Raw genomic sequence first — 14387 nt, 5'->3', positions numbered from 1 at the left:
ACCTCAAGCTATTTCAAGTTTATCCCAACATTCTCCCTCTTAACCTTGAAACCTTCTTGTGACAACTCTTGCATTCCGATGAAGTCTCTCATTTCTTTGAACTTGATTCTTCCCAACACATTTGTTAGAATATTAGCCTTTTGCTCGTTACTAGGTACATGCTCAACTTCTATTAACTCCCTCTCAACACATTCTCTTATAAAGTGATACCTAGAGTGCATGTGTTTACTCCTTTCATCAAAAACTGGATTTCTTGTCAAGGCAATTACCGATTAATTGTCGATTCTGATGGTGAACTTTTCTCTTGTTTGCCCGGTAACTTCACTTAGCAAATCACACAACCAGATCGCTTGTCTCGCGGCCTCTGTGCCGGCCATAAACTCGGCTTCACAACTTGATAGAGCAACAATGTCTTGTTTCTGCGAACACCATGTTATAGGACTCTTTCCTAGATAGAAAATGTGGCTGGTTGTGCTTCTTCCATCGTTTGTTTTCACTATAACCAACTAATCTTGGTATCTTTAGTGGTGATCGATCAAAAACCAGTATGTATCTCATGCTGCCTTGTAGGTATCTTAGACATTGTTTTAATGCAGCTTCATGTGACTCCCTTGGACTATGCATATAACGACTCAACACTCCTACGGCGAATGACAAGTCGAGTCTCGTGTGGAGTAAGTATCTCAAACAGAAAATGTTCCTTCTGAAACTCGTTGCATCGATCTCTTTCTCTTCTTCTGCTTTCGACAAGTTCAAACCAAGCTCCATGGGAGCTTGAACCGGATTACAGTCAGCCAACCCCGCATTCTCGAATATCGTCGCTGCATATCGACTTTGATTTAGTGTTATCCCTTGATCATCTTGACAAACTTCTATGCCTAGATAGTATGTTAACCTTCCAAGATCACTCATGTCGAATTTACTTGCCATGCCGTCTTTAAACTCGTCAATGAGCTTCTTGCTTGTTCCAGTCACAAACAAATCATCTACATACACAGCTACAACAAGAAGCTCGCCCTTTATATTCTTTCGATAGACAAAAGGTTCCTTCGTGCACTTACTGAACTTGAGCTCCATGAGTATCTGGTTAAGCTTATTATTCCAAGCTCTTGGTGCTTGTCTTAGTCCATATAGTGCCTTGTTTAGTTTGTAAACTTTATTACCGCATCCTTTCTTCTCGAAACCTTCAGGCTGACATACATAGAAGGTTTCCTTCAATTCACCATGTAAGAAGGCGGTTTTAACGTCAAGATGATGCACTTCCCATCCATTTGTTGCAGCTAGGTTAATCCGTAGTCTTATGGTTTCAAGGCGCGCAACCGGCTCAAAGACTTCATTAAAATCGATTCCATATTGTTGCACATATCCTTTAGCAACCAATCTCGCTTTGAACTTGTTGATGCTTCCGTCAGCATTACGTTTGAGTTTGAAAACCCACTTTAAGCCAATAGGCTTCGCGCCATACGGAAGATCAACGAGATCCCATGTCTTGTTCCTTTCAATTGACTCTATCTCATCTTCACAGGCTCTTGTCCGCTCATTTAAACCTTTTGCTTCTCCAAAGTTCTTCGGTTCATTATTGAGATAACGCAACAATTCTTCTCCAAGTTCTTCAGCTAGCAAGATATAATCTTCAAGGTACTTTGGCTGATGAGTTTGCCGCTCTGATCTTCTTAAGTTTTGCGGCTGGTCTTCACCAAATATTTCTTCACTCGTACTCTGTTTTGGAACAAAGCTTTTAGGTTTGTCTGGTTCTTCTGCTTCTTCTACGTCTGTGACTGCATTAGGAGAAGTAGTATCTGAATCCTCACCTTCGATTAAATCATGATCACCGAACCTTCCAACTGTGACCACAAAGCTTCCATCGTTTTGTTTCTCTACACCTTCTTTACTCCAGTTCCAGCCTTTCTCTTCGTCGAAGACGACGTCTCGGCTCACTATTATTCGTCGTGTATTTGGATCATATAGGCGATATTCCTTTGATCATGTTTACGTACCTAGATGCACTAGCTTACGAGACCTATCATCAAGCTTCTTCAGTTGTGCTCCATCTATCTTTTCTTATCCTAAACACCCGAAGACTCGTAGATGACTGATATTTGGTCTTCTACTTCGTAACATCTCGTATGGCATTTTGTCATTCAAGGCTCTTGTCGCTACTCGGTTGATAAGATACGTAGCATGTCGTATCGCTTCACCCCAAAGATAGTTAGGCATGGACTTGTGTTTTAGCATACTTCTCGCCATCTCCATCAAGGTTCGATTCCTTCGCTCGACCACACCGTTCTGTTGAGGTGTGTATGGTGCAGTGAGAAGCCATCTTATCCCCACACCGTCGCAGTAACTATCGAATTCATGGCTTACAAACTCTCCCCCTCTATCTATCCTGAGAGTTTGTATTTTCTCCCATGTTTCTTGCTCCACCAGATTTCTTAATTTTTTTAAACTTACTGAAAGCGTCTCCCTTTTCTTTCAATAACATCAACCACATATTTCTCGTATGGTCGTCGATGACGTCAAATATGTATCTGTTTCCGGCTTGTGTCTTCGGCGTTATAGGGCAACAGAGATCTCCATGAAGAAGCTCTAGTATCTTTGTAGCTTAATAACTAGTATCTTTAGGGAAGACTTGTCTTGCTTGTTTCCCAAGCATACAAGATCCGCATACTTTCTTCTCAACGAGAGCCTTTGAAATTCCTAGTGCAAGCTCTTTCATCATCATGTTGCGTATGGTCTCTGCGTTTATGTGCCCTAATCGTTTGTGCCATCAGTTTGAGTCTCCTTTCGTGCTTACATGAAGACATGATCCACCTTTTAATCCCATATGCACCTTATAGAGTATGTTTCTCTACCACTTGGCGGTAACCAGCAACTTACAGGACTGATCATGCATTGTTAGTGATTCTCCTCGAAGCCTTATATCACATCCAGCCTATGTTGCTTGTCCCAAACTGATGATGTTACTTTTTAATTCTGGAATAAAGTAAACGTTCGTCATCTTTCTTGGATCTCCGTTCATATTGATGTTAGGAGTTTTCAAGGTTCCTAAGACAAATGATGTAGTATAAAAGATTGTCGAACCAATTCTAAGGGATTTCAAAGCACTGAGAATGCAAGTACTCACTTAATCTAAGTGCAACCGATGATTTAAAAGATTTCTAAACTAATGATTAATGCTAATGCAGTTGCAGAATAATAAAAGCGATAAATGAAGTAAATTTCTTAACTAAGGGAAAAGAGAACTCATGGGCATAGGGATTAGACCTTGGGTGATCAAGTTTTGAACTAAGGATGGCAAACGATCAATCAAACTATCAACCTTAAGCTTAGACACAGTTCTAAACAAGCTCTATGTCTAGATGAATGTTCATTTACTAACACATTTCAAACATCAAATGTATTTGGTTGAATAATATGAAAGCAATCATTACTAACAAGTCTAATGGCTATCTTAGCACCTCTAACAACAAATGTCTTTGGCAAAGTATGCTAAAAATTTAGAAGAGTTGTCTCAGACATTTCATCAAACACCTTTTGGGTGGAAAATGCCTAAAGATCAACTTTTGAGAGGCCAACTCAGAAGATGCATTATGAATACTCTACTAGCAAGGACTAAGAATGATCTACACTAAAACATCCTAGCTCTAACCTAATCACCTTTAATCTCCCTAACCCATGAATTCAAAAGGTGATTACTCATTAATCTCCATGATTCCTCTTAAACCCATATTGGATTTCAGATTAATCATGTAGAGAAATACAAAGAATCGATATGAAAACAACAGGATTGCAATAATAAAAATGATCAATTGAATCAAAGAGATGAACTTTCCAAGAGGTTTTTGGTGGTTTTCTTAAAATCAAAAGATAATCCGCCTCCAATGGCTTACAAAAGGTACTTAAACATAGGTTTAGAAAGTTTAAAATGTGCATAACAAATGACCAAAAGGCCCTTGATTAATCATTAGTTTGACCAAATAATTGAAGCGTAGCGACCTCGGCACGTCGCTCCGGGAGGTCGCTCTGGGTGTCGTGGAGCGACCTGAGGTATTCGCTGTGGGACGTCGCTCCCAGCTTGTTTTTCGTGTCTCAAATCGACACAAACCCGAGCGACCTCGGGGTGTCGCTGTGGTGACCTCGCTCTGGAGCTGGAGCGACTTCGTGTCGTCGCTCTAGGAGGTCGCTCTGAGAGGTAGGGTACAACAAGTTCATGGCGTCGCTCCCATGCACTGCTCGTCCAATGATCACCTTTATCACCTCTTTTGAGCTCCAAATGCACTCAAATGTCTCCAAGAACTCCATGTGGTACTCCAATACCTAATAAAGAGTCATGTATTCAAAATGCAACCTAAACATGGCTAAATCCTAGTCTATATGATCAAAATGCACATGGGTGAATGGATAACACAATGGAAATATGCAAGATATCACATATCAGTGAACGATATTGTACCTTTACCTTTGATATCTATTCGGGAATCATCTCCAAAGCGTACTTTTCCAGAGCTCGTGTTATCAAGCTTTGAAAAGTACCTCACATCTCCAGTCATATGATTCGATGCTCCGTTATCTAGATACCAAATGTTTTCTCCTCTATTATTAGTCTCGTATTTATCTGGTAGCACCTTCTTCTCATTCAAAAATACTATCTCATGCATCATGAGCTCGTCCACTTCTTGTGTATCTGTATTTTCTGTTTCTTGAGCTTATTGTAGCTTTAACAAAAGCTTTGGAAATTGAGCCACAAAGTGACCTACCTTGTCGCAACGGAAACAGGTTATACGAGACGCGTCTCTTCCTTCATTGTTGTAAGTTCTTCCTCCACTGTAACGACCGCAACCTCTGCCCCTGTAATAATCATTATAACCACGATTTCCTCCTTCATAATACAGGTGGGAAGACTGTTCTCCTTGAAATCTATTTGGTTGGATAGCTTGCCCTTCTGTATTTGTGTACATTCATTTTCCTTTATCATCTTCGTCTTGACTCTCTTCACAAATACGGTCCTCATAAGCTTTCAAACGTCCTAAAATGTCTTCGAAACTTGTTGTATTAAGATCAAGTACCTGCTCGAGCGAGGCAACAATATGTATATATTTCTTACGAGGAAGACTCATAAGAAACTTCTTAACAATCTTTGTTTCTTCGATAGTAACTCCAAGAGCGGCTGATCTTGACGCTAATTCAGATAGCTTCCCTCCGAAATCGTCGATGCTCTCTGTATCTTTCATCTTTAGTCGATAAGACTCGGTCATTAGGGTTTGGAGTCTAGCTTCTTTCACCCGTTCTGCTCCTACATGTCCTGTTTTAATAGCTTCCCATACTTGTTTTGCTGTGTCAAGCCCTCCGACCTGCAGTATGAGACTCTCCGGAGTTTATTGGAAAAACAGAGTTAGTGCCATGTTATTCTTATCACTGTTCAGATCTTCTGTCTCTACAGCCTCCCAAGCTTTATGCACTTTAAGTGTTATCTTCATCCTCATGGCACATACAGTATAATTTGTCGCAGTAAGCATAGGGCATTGGATTGTCGTTGTTCCTCCTCTCAGTTTCTCTGTTGCTGCAACTATATCACCCATTGTTTAAGAATGGCTCTGATACCAAATCTTGTATTAAGGTCTCACGGTCACATTCAAGATCATACTAATGCACAAACTTAATAAGCAAACTCTCTTATTAATATCTTAAGGAAACTCTCTCAAAACCTTAAGCCCTCAATCACAAAACTCTTAAGTTATGCAACTCTTGCATATCCTTATATAACACTTTAATTATCCTAAACCCATTATGACTAACACAATTAACTATTTCCTAATCCCTTTAGATAACTACAACTTTAATAGATTAGAAAACTTGCACCTCAAGCTATTTCAAATTTATCCCAACAATATATGTACGGAGTAAGTAGGTATGGATGTCTTTGCAAGGATAAAAAAATGGTGTATAAACTTGAGTCATAACTAAAAGTTGTGTATTAGAAGATCTCTAACAGAAACCATGCATGTTGTTTAGTTTAACTCAAAAGGTACTATCGTAGGTAAAGTTTAAAAGTCACTTTGGCTCCGAATGGTACGCAGATCATAAAAACGCCGATCAAATATAAAATGCATATCAAGCAGATTATGCAGAATAAATGCAGATCAAACTGGTTTAACTAGTTTACGAATTAGCTTATTTAATCGAATGTTAAACAATAAATTTATTAAATTAAATATCTAAAAATATAAATTATTATAAAAAAATATTTTTTTTTAATAAATAACAAGAAAATTTAAGAGTCAATTTGATTAAAATACATAAAAAGTAGGAAATTAGTGATCTACCCTAACCAGTAAAACTAGACAAGTGGACGTAGCTACAGAACATTTTAAAATGACAATTGTGTCCTTGAAAATCAATTTCAACTATAGTAGCTTTAGTTTTTTTTCAAACAAGTTGAAAAAGAGGCAATGTAGAGAGAGAGAGAGAGAAACAGAGCTGTAAAAGTAAAGATTTTTGATATATTTCGTTTTTTTCTTTTCCGATAATCAACTGTGGTATATTGGCGTTAACTGATTAACAAATCTCTTTTACTAAAAAAATCTATTTTGCGAGTTTTAAACGCTTGGAATCAAACGAAAGAACATTAAGAAACGAGAAGAGAGAGAACAAAAGTGAGCAAGAAGAAAAAAAAAACCAGAAGCAATTTGAATAAAGGAAAAACGAAGATCTAAGACAATAAAGTGAACAAGAAGAAAAAACCAACATTCTCTTTTTTTTTTCAATTTGTCTTTGTACTCATCTTCATTAACCTTTTAATCATCTTTTCAAAAAAACCAGAAGAGAGAGAATAAAAGATTCATCGAAGACTTCACTATATAATGAAAAGAATTAATCCTTAGAAAAAAAAAAGCTAATGCACCAAATCAACGATTTTGAATCTACTCTTGATCTAGCTTCTTCTATTATAGCTTGTAAATTTTACAAATTAAACTGATACAATCACCGGTCCGTATTCTAAAAAAAAGATGATGATTAATTTATGTGGACCATCGTCAACTCGGATAAACATAAAGATGCAGTCGATGCGAACAACTATGAAAATTGTTTTTTAGTTTATGATATTATGTAAAATTCAGATAATTACTCTCTTTCTATGGTGATCTAAAGAGAAAGGGATAACAAAAATGTGGAGGAAGTAGAAAATATCTCACATGTGATACCGTAAAAAAAAATATTATAGGGATTGTGTTGTTTTAAGTCTGCAGGGGTATAATCGTATTTTAAAAAAAACATTGCATAACAGTGTTTTTGTGTAGGTACCTAAATATCAAATAAAGTGTTGGTAGAGAGTTCAAATACTCAAAATTTAAACATTAGATTTACAACACACAATGAAATTGAAAAAAATTCAACACGTAGCATTTTTATTTGCCTACGACGTATTTGCAATCATTTCTCTAACGTTTGCCATAAGACTTCTTTCATATCATTATGTTCAGCCATAGAAGTACCTTGATTTCCAAATTTTTTTAATGCATGTTGGTATATGAAAAACCTGACAAATATTAAAAAAAAATATTAATCACAACATTAATATATAATTTGTATATTTTTATAAAAAAACAAAAATATTACAAAACTCACTTGTAGAGAAAATTTTCAAAGCGTGAATGTAAATAGTGAGAATGGATGTTTATTTATAGACAACCGTATTGTAAAAAAAACTTTAAATATAGAAACTAATTATACAATGATAAAAAACTGCATATATTTTATAATATGTAAAGGAACGAAAAATCTATATTTACCATTACATTGTCTAAATAAATTAATTGGTTATAAAAAAAAATTATAAATATATTTAGATGATTACAAACGTTAAACAAGGTCGTGCGTGCCTCCGTGCGATTCGCCTTCAGAGTCTCGATCACAAGGTGGAAACCCTACCAAAATTTTTCGGAGTTAGTAAATTCTTCAAAAAGAATAATGTATATAGTATGAAGGCAAAAAAAACTAACCCCATGACACATCCTCGACGCCTTCAACTCGACGGAATCCCCAACGGTCGATGGCATCCTAAAATCAAAAAAGCTGTCGAGATCAGGGGGGAGGTTGCCAAACTCTGGCAGATCAGTCTGATCAGTGCCACTTCCGCTAGCTTGACTATTGCGGAAGTTGCGGAACAGCTCGTCTGACGGATACTCCAAACCATCGACATCGCCATTGTCATAGTCATCCACGGCGACCTGCTTGTTCATAAGAGATCTAGACATTTCCCTTTCATCCGGAATGTCATAGGGAACAAACTCCTCCATATCCGTTTCCGACTCCCCTTGAACCGGGAAATCAGGCTGAAGTCGAGAGCGATTGATAGCCACTGCGCGACGAACTCGCTTTGGGGAAAAATGGCCCAAAAGTACGGTCCACCCCGAAGAATGTTCCTAACGGTGAGTAAATCCTTGGGAAACGGAGGAAGGATGTTTGTCTCTGCAAAAGAAAGAAAATATAGATATGAAGTTAGATGTCTTCTAAACAAAAACTAACAGTTATCCGATCAGGATACCCTTTCGACCCCATTGACTCTGAAAGAATGGGATACATCTCTCCTCGACGGACGCACTGTCAATGTGTACAAAGAAATAGTGTCTCCGAAACAAGTGTGAATTGGAAGCGAATCCGTTGATTATCGCCATGTTCCCCCTTGGGGCCAAACGGCACATCGCGACTTCGGAACTGCCGCTGGTGTCAACAAAGCTTCGAGATAGTTGGCATTGAGAATCATGCCCCTCTCATAGCTCAAGACCAAGATCCGGACAAGATGCTGCGAACCAGTAAGCATAAGCTGGCTTATCGATAGTCCAAACTGGTTCAAAACCTGAACGATTATCTCCGGGATGGGGAACCACAAGCGGCAGTGAGTCAAATGAGCTTCATAACATGTGAAGTAGCCATCCGGAAGAGAATCAGCATGTTCTCCAGCCCGTGGAATCCGATATTCTACAGAGTCTGGAATTCGGCAAAAGCGTCGATTGACTTCAAGGAATGAAGGATGGCTATAACTTGGGCGCCATCAACTCTATCGTTACCAGACTTAGGAGGAGAGCATGAATCATTCGGAGGAGCCACCTGGCCGCATGTAACCATCCAGTATACATCGGCCTCTCAAGGATCAACCGAATGAGCCACAAATTTGTTGTTTATGATGGTTTCGCCATCTGGGGTTTCAAAGGAACTTGGGATCAAAGCAAGAAGGCAAATCATGGTCTGAAGCCCTCTTGTTTTGAGACATAATCCAAAAAAGACAAAAGGAAAGAAAGCTTTGTCTACGTAAGTGGGGGTTATTGGTTGTTGTATTTTAATAGATTTGAAAATTCCAATTAAATCTAGTGTTATTAGTTCTATGATTTTTAAATTTGTATTAAAAACATGTCTTATTGGTTTAATGATTTATAAATTCTATATCAAATCAAGTGTTATTCAATCGTAAGGATTTACTGATAAAATTGATTTTATAATGGATTTGAGTGAATTTGTTTGGATTTTTTTGTTAAAAATACAAAGACTCAAATCCGAGGGAAAACCTCCAAATTTATAAATACTAATCCGAAAAAATTTAAAAATCTATATATTTTACTTGGATTTATAAATACTACATGGATTTCTAAATCAATCAAAATATATAAACCAATAACGTCTCCTTAGGAAGTTCTTGTGGAAGTGAGCAAGTAAAGATTTTGAAAACTTACTCCACATACTTATAGGAAAAGAAAATTCACTATTTACCCTCGGACTTTTGGCCATTGATTCCGCCTAACTTGCCTAACCTACCTAACCGCACGCAAGAATCAAAACTAAAACTTGCGAGCTGGGGGGGCTAACTGTTGGGGTCAAAATCGGTAACGACGAAATCAATGTTGAAAACATCTCGAGAAACCTTTCTAAAAGGAAAATAAGAATAGGAAAAACCAAAACTTTGTATTCTTAAGATTATTGCACGACAAGTTCTTCGCAAGGGATCGATCAAACCATCAGACGAACAAATTCCCGAGCATCGGAACAACTGAACCAACACTGTCCGACCATCGGAGAAGTTGGATTAAACAAGACCAACTCGCCCAACGGCGAGTTGGATTTGGATCAGTCTTGTCCGGCTTCGCCTTTGCTGAGTTGGATCAATCCAGAACCATGCATTCGCGTCTCCAGAACTCCCCCTTTCGGGTCTCCGTCGAACTGTCTCTTGTTTCGTCTCGATCGGAGTTACCATTGAAACTTTACGGAAAAAACGATAAAAGCTTATTTTCTCGTGTAAGTTCGGATCAATCGTATAAAGACGATAGTGGTTAAACTTAACACCATGGTTATCTCGACTATACGATTGTTTCGGACTGTCTCGTAAAACCGAAGATGTACTGAGGGATATTCTTCCGAAAAGAAATCGTAAAAACTTTTTCTTCGAAAAACGGTCCAAAGTGTCTAAAATGCGGCAAAAGCCCACTTACGATTCTTTAACGAAAAATCATCCGGAAGTCCTTATGACGGTTCATCGAATATTTGTGAGAAAAGATAAATGCTAAACTTGGAAGATAAATGTTAAAGTTTTAGGGGATAATCATGAAGATTGGGAAAATTGAATATTTTTGTCAAAGCATAAACTCGACCCAAGAGTGGAAAAGGAAGGCGAGAGGCACAAAAGAGATTTTTTACACATCTACAGCAAACTTAGCACTTAGGGCGCGCAATCTAGGAAATTTTTGTTTTTGTTATCGAGTTGCGACTCAACTAGGTTACACAGTTTTAGGTTGTTGGAACTAGGGAATTCGCCGGCAACTCTTGTAGCCAAGGCTATTACTTTGTTGTAATGTTCATACGCAGATTCGAATAAGATCATTTTTGCTCTCTTTTCGATTCACCAATTTTAAACTTAGCATGTGATATAGCAGATTATCCGACCTTTGGGAAATTTGGGGTTTCTTATCTTTCCTGATTTAACAGAAATCGACAATGCGAGTTTCGGTTCCCAAGGCTGGTGATGATGAATATATGGCTGAAGAGCTTCAAAAACAACTTAAGTTTTACCCTCTTTATTTCTCCATCATGTAACTATGCAACGTTCTTGGACTTGGTTCATAGTTTTATAACTTTGTGTTTACTTGTGTCAGATGTTACTTCTTCCCACCAATCCTCTTGACGCCAAAAACATATTGCTTGAAGGTAAAATTACTAACTGTAACGTTGATAAGTAGTAACAACATTTGTCAATGTATATACTTGTGTACGAGTATATAAAATGTGACTGAGCCTCTTTTGTTAACTTAAAACTTAAAAAAAAAACTTAAAACTTTTAAGAGGGATTTGCCAAATATAACTCAAGACTTGATTTTAAATGCAAAACTATACCCAAACTTGAATCAAATGTAAAGCTAACTTAAAAGCCTCGTGAAATTACAGCCAGCCTCTTGTGACCAAACAAAAAAAACAGAACTCATTTTTACGAATATAGCTCTGGAAATTCTTCTCAGTCTTCTGAGATATTGTAAGTCGTCTAGACGACATCCAAATAAGTCTTCTGGTATAGCTGATCTTAAAAATAATTTATAAATTTTGTAAAACATATTTTGGTAAGTGAAAAATTAAAATCACGTAATTATAAACAGTTTTAAGAGATATAAATTAAGATATAATAAAATTGAATTGTTTTCAACATAGATGAGTGAAAGTAGTGAATCATGATATTCTTTAGTTTAGGGTTTGAAAACATATGTTGTAGTATTGTATGTATTTTTAGGGTTATATTTTGGAAAGCTTAAATGTTGTTTTGAAAAATTAAATTTTTACGTATATGTGTTTATTTCTATGTATAATAAACACTTTTTAAGTTTAATTTGATTTTATGAAGTGTTTAGTTAGTTAATTTAGTTTAGGGGTTATACTTAGGGCCTAGACGACATCTGGTGAATAGTATTAAATTAGACGACTTACATGAAAATCGTCTTAATTAGGGGTGGACAAAAAAATCGAACCGAGTCAAACCAAACCAACCGAACCGAAATAAATTCGAACCGAAATAAAGTCTATTTCAAACCATCCGGTTGAAGATTCCCCCAACCCGAATGGTTCGGTTTGGTTTGGTTTAAAACCGAACCGAACCGAGAAACCGATGTGTTTTGTAGTTATTTAAATTAAAAATTTTAGTAATACCAATATACTAAAATTCTAATACGAAACCACATATTTTCCATTTTTTATTCATTTACACATATTCTTCTAACCTAATATGTAATCATCAAAATATTTTGATTTAAAATATTTCATTCATTGTAGGTTTTTCAATTTTAATGATATAAGAAAAATTACTAATGATGTTGTTTTTTTATTTTAGTTAACTTTTATTCGTTTTAATTTTTATATACTTTTTGTGACTTTTTAAAGGGTTTTGTTTCAGTTTTATACTGAATTTAGTTCACATAATTTATGTTGTAAAACATAATTTCCCTTAAAAAAATTAAATTAAGAAGAATCTAATTAAACCGATAAAAAAAAACGAACCAAATACAAACCGAACCAAATACAAACCGAATCGAACACAAACCGAAGCAAACTAACTATGGTTTAGTTCAGTTGGAAAAATACTAGAACCGAACTAACCGACCTCGAGCCGAACCGAGAAAATAACCAAAGTGTTCATCCTTAGTCTTTATATTTCCTCCTAAAATTTTATGAAAATTTTATTTTCCCGCTTAAATATTATTTTATTCAGAAACATAAAAAAATAAATATAAAATTTTACATAATAATAATTTTTTACTACACTAAAACTGAAAATCTAAAAAAAAAATCATTAATCCTAATTTTTAGTTCTCTTCTCTCTCAGCCGTCACACAAACCCATCTCAGATCTAGTAGCCAAGCAAAATCTCTCTCTCCCATGCATCTCTCTCTCTGACGCCAGAGCTCTCAATCTCTAGCAGGACCTCTCTCAAGCTCCCTCCTCTCTCTTGCTCGCCTTCAGATCTCCTCTCTAGCCGGATTCTCTCTCTCCCGTGCCTCTCTCTCTCGCCGGACCTCCCTCACGGTTAGCTCTCTCTCTTGGTGTAGGATGGTGTAGAAGAAGCATGGCAGAAGATGATGTAGAAGAAGCTTGACGGAGGAGGCTCCTCGCCGTGACTTCTCCAACGACTTAAACCGTTGAGAAGCTTATCGCTGTCAATCCCTTCAACCCTGAGATCTTACCTGATCTTATGAACACTCGTATGGTAGCTTGAATCTTGGTCAAGGTATAGCAAGACAACCTTCTGATTAAACATGTTTGTTTGTGGCTTATCAAAAATTACTCTCTGTGATTTTGTTTTCTCTTTGTTAGTTTCTTACCCTCTTAAACATATGAGGTTCTGCGTTTTCAGTGGCTCCGTATATGCTTCAGTGTCCATGTTTGGTGTTTTTATGTTGGATAAGATTTTGGGCTCTAAGCTTTTTAAAACTCATTTCTTGGAAGTAAAGATTCATTTCTTTGAAGATTTTGGGTACTCTTGTTGATAATTGGGTGGTTTTTTCCTTAGATTCTCAGTGAGATGTTGTTCTTGGTGAGCTCTACTTTAAAAAATGTGTAGCCTTTCTATTGGTTTATATAGATTTCACATTGTATTTCGGTTTAGTTAATTGTACCTATTACACCCGGTTTGTTCCGGTTAGCTGATCTTATCAAGTGTATATAGTGACTCACTTGTCACACGTTAATACTAACAGAAAAGTATTCCTTATTTTGGCTTCTTCTTCCTCTCATGAACGTCCTTTTCTCCATGTTTGGTATCAGAGCATTTGGTGGGAAAGATTCCCCCTGTCTCGGAGAGTAACCAGGTGGAAGATTCATATATATTTCCTCCTCTAAATCTCCATTGAGGAAGGCATTTGATATGTCTAGTTGAGAGAGAGACCAGCCCTTTGCAGCCGCAACAGCAGTAAGAAGTCCCTATATGGATTCAAACAGGCATCTCGCCAATGGTTCTTGAAATTCACAGCTGCTTTACATCAGTTAGGATTCAAGACTTCTTCTGGCGATCACACACTTTTCATCAAGAATTCTGGCAATGTTTACATGGCTGTCTTGGTCTATGTTGATGATATTATAATTGCCAGTAGTTGTGATCATGCCAAGGCGCTCTTAAAAACAGCTCTTGAAGCTTCTTTTAAACTCAGAGACTTGGGTACACTTCGATATTTCTTTCTTGGGGTAGAGATCGCTCGTTCTTCTGCTGGGATTACTCTATGTCAACGCAAATACAATGTGAAATCTATATAAACCAATACTTTCTTCTATTTTCTCTGATGTTTATGTGAATTTTCATTGGTTTAGTCGTTTCTTGTGATTATGTAAACCATATATCGAATAAAAATAAGAACTTTTAGATA

General features: G+C 36.9%; 1 long non-coding RNA gene across 1 annotated transcript; it reads left to right on the top strand.

Annotated features, from left to right (window-relative positions):
- Positions 1–12799: 12799 nt before the first annotated feature.
- Positions 12800–14387, top strand: LOC106343765. Its single transcript, XR_001270008.1, has 2 exons — positions 12800–13255; positions 13792–14387. It is a non-coding gene; the product is annotated as an uncharacterized LOC106343765 (long non-coding RNA).

Source organism: Brassica oleracea, chromosome C5 (genome assembly GCF_000695525.1).
Source record: "Brassica oleracea var. oleracea cultivar TO1000 chromosome C5, BOL, whole genome shotgun sequence".
Taxonomy (NCBI): domain Eukaryota; kingdom Viridiplantae; phylum Streptophyta; class Magnoliopsida; order Brassicales; family Brassicaceae; genus Brassica; species Brassica oleracea.
This window is presented reverse-complemented; position numbering and strand designations above follow the sequence as displayed.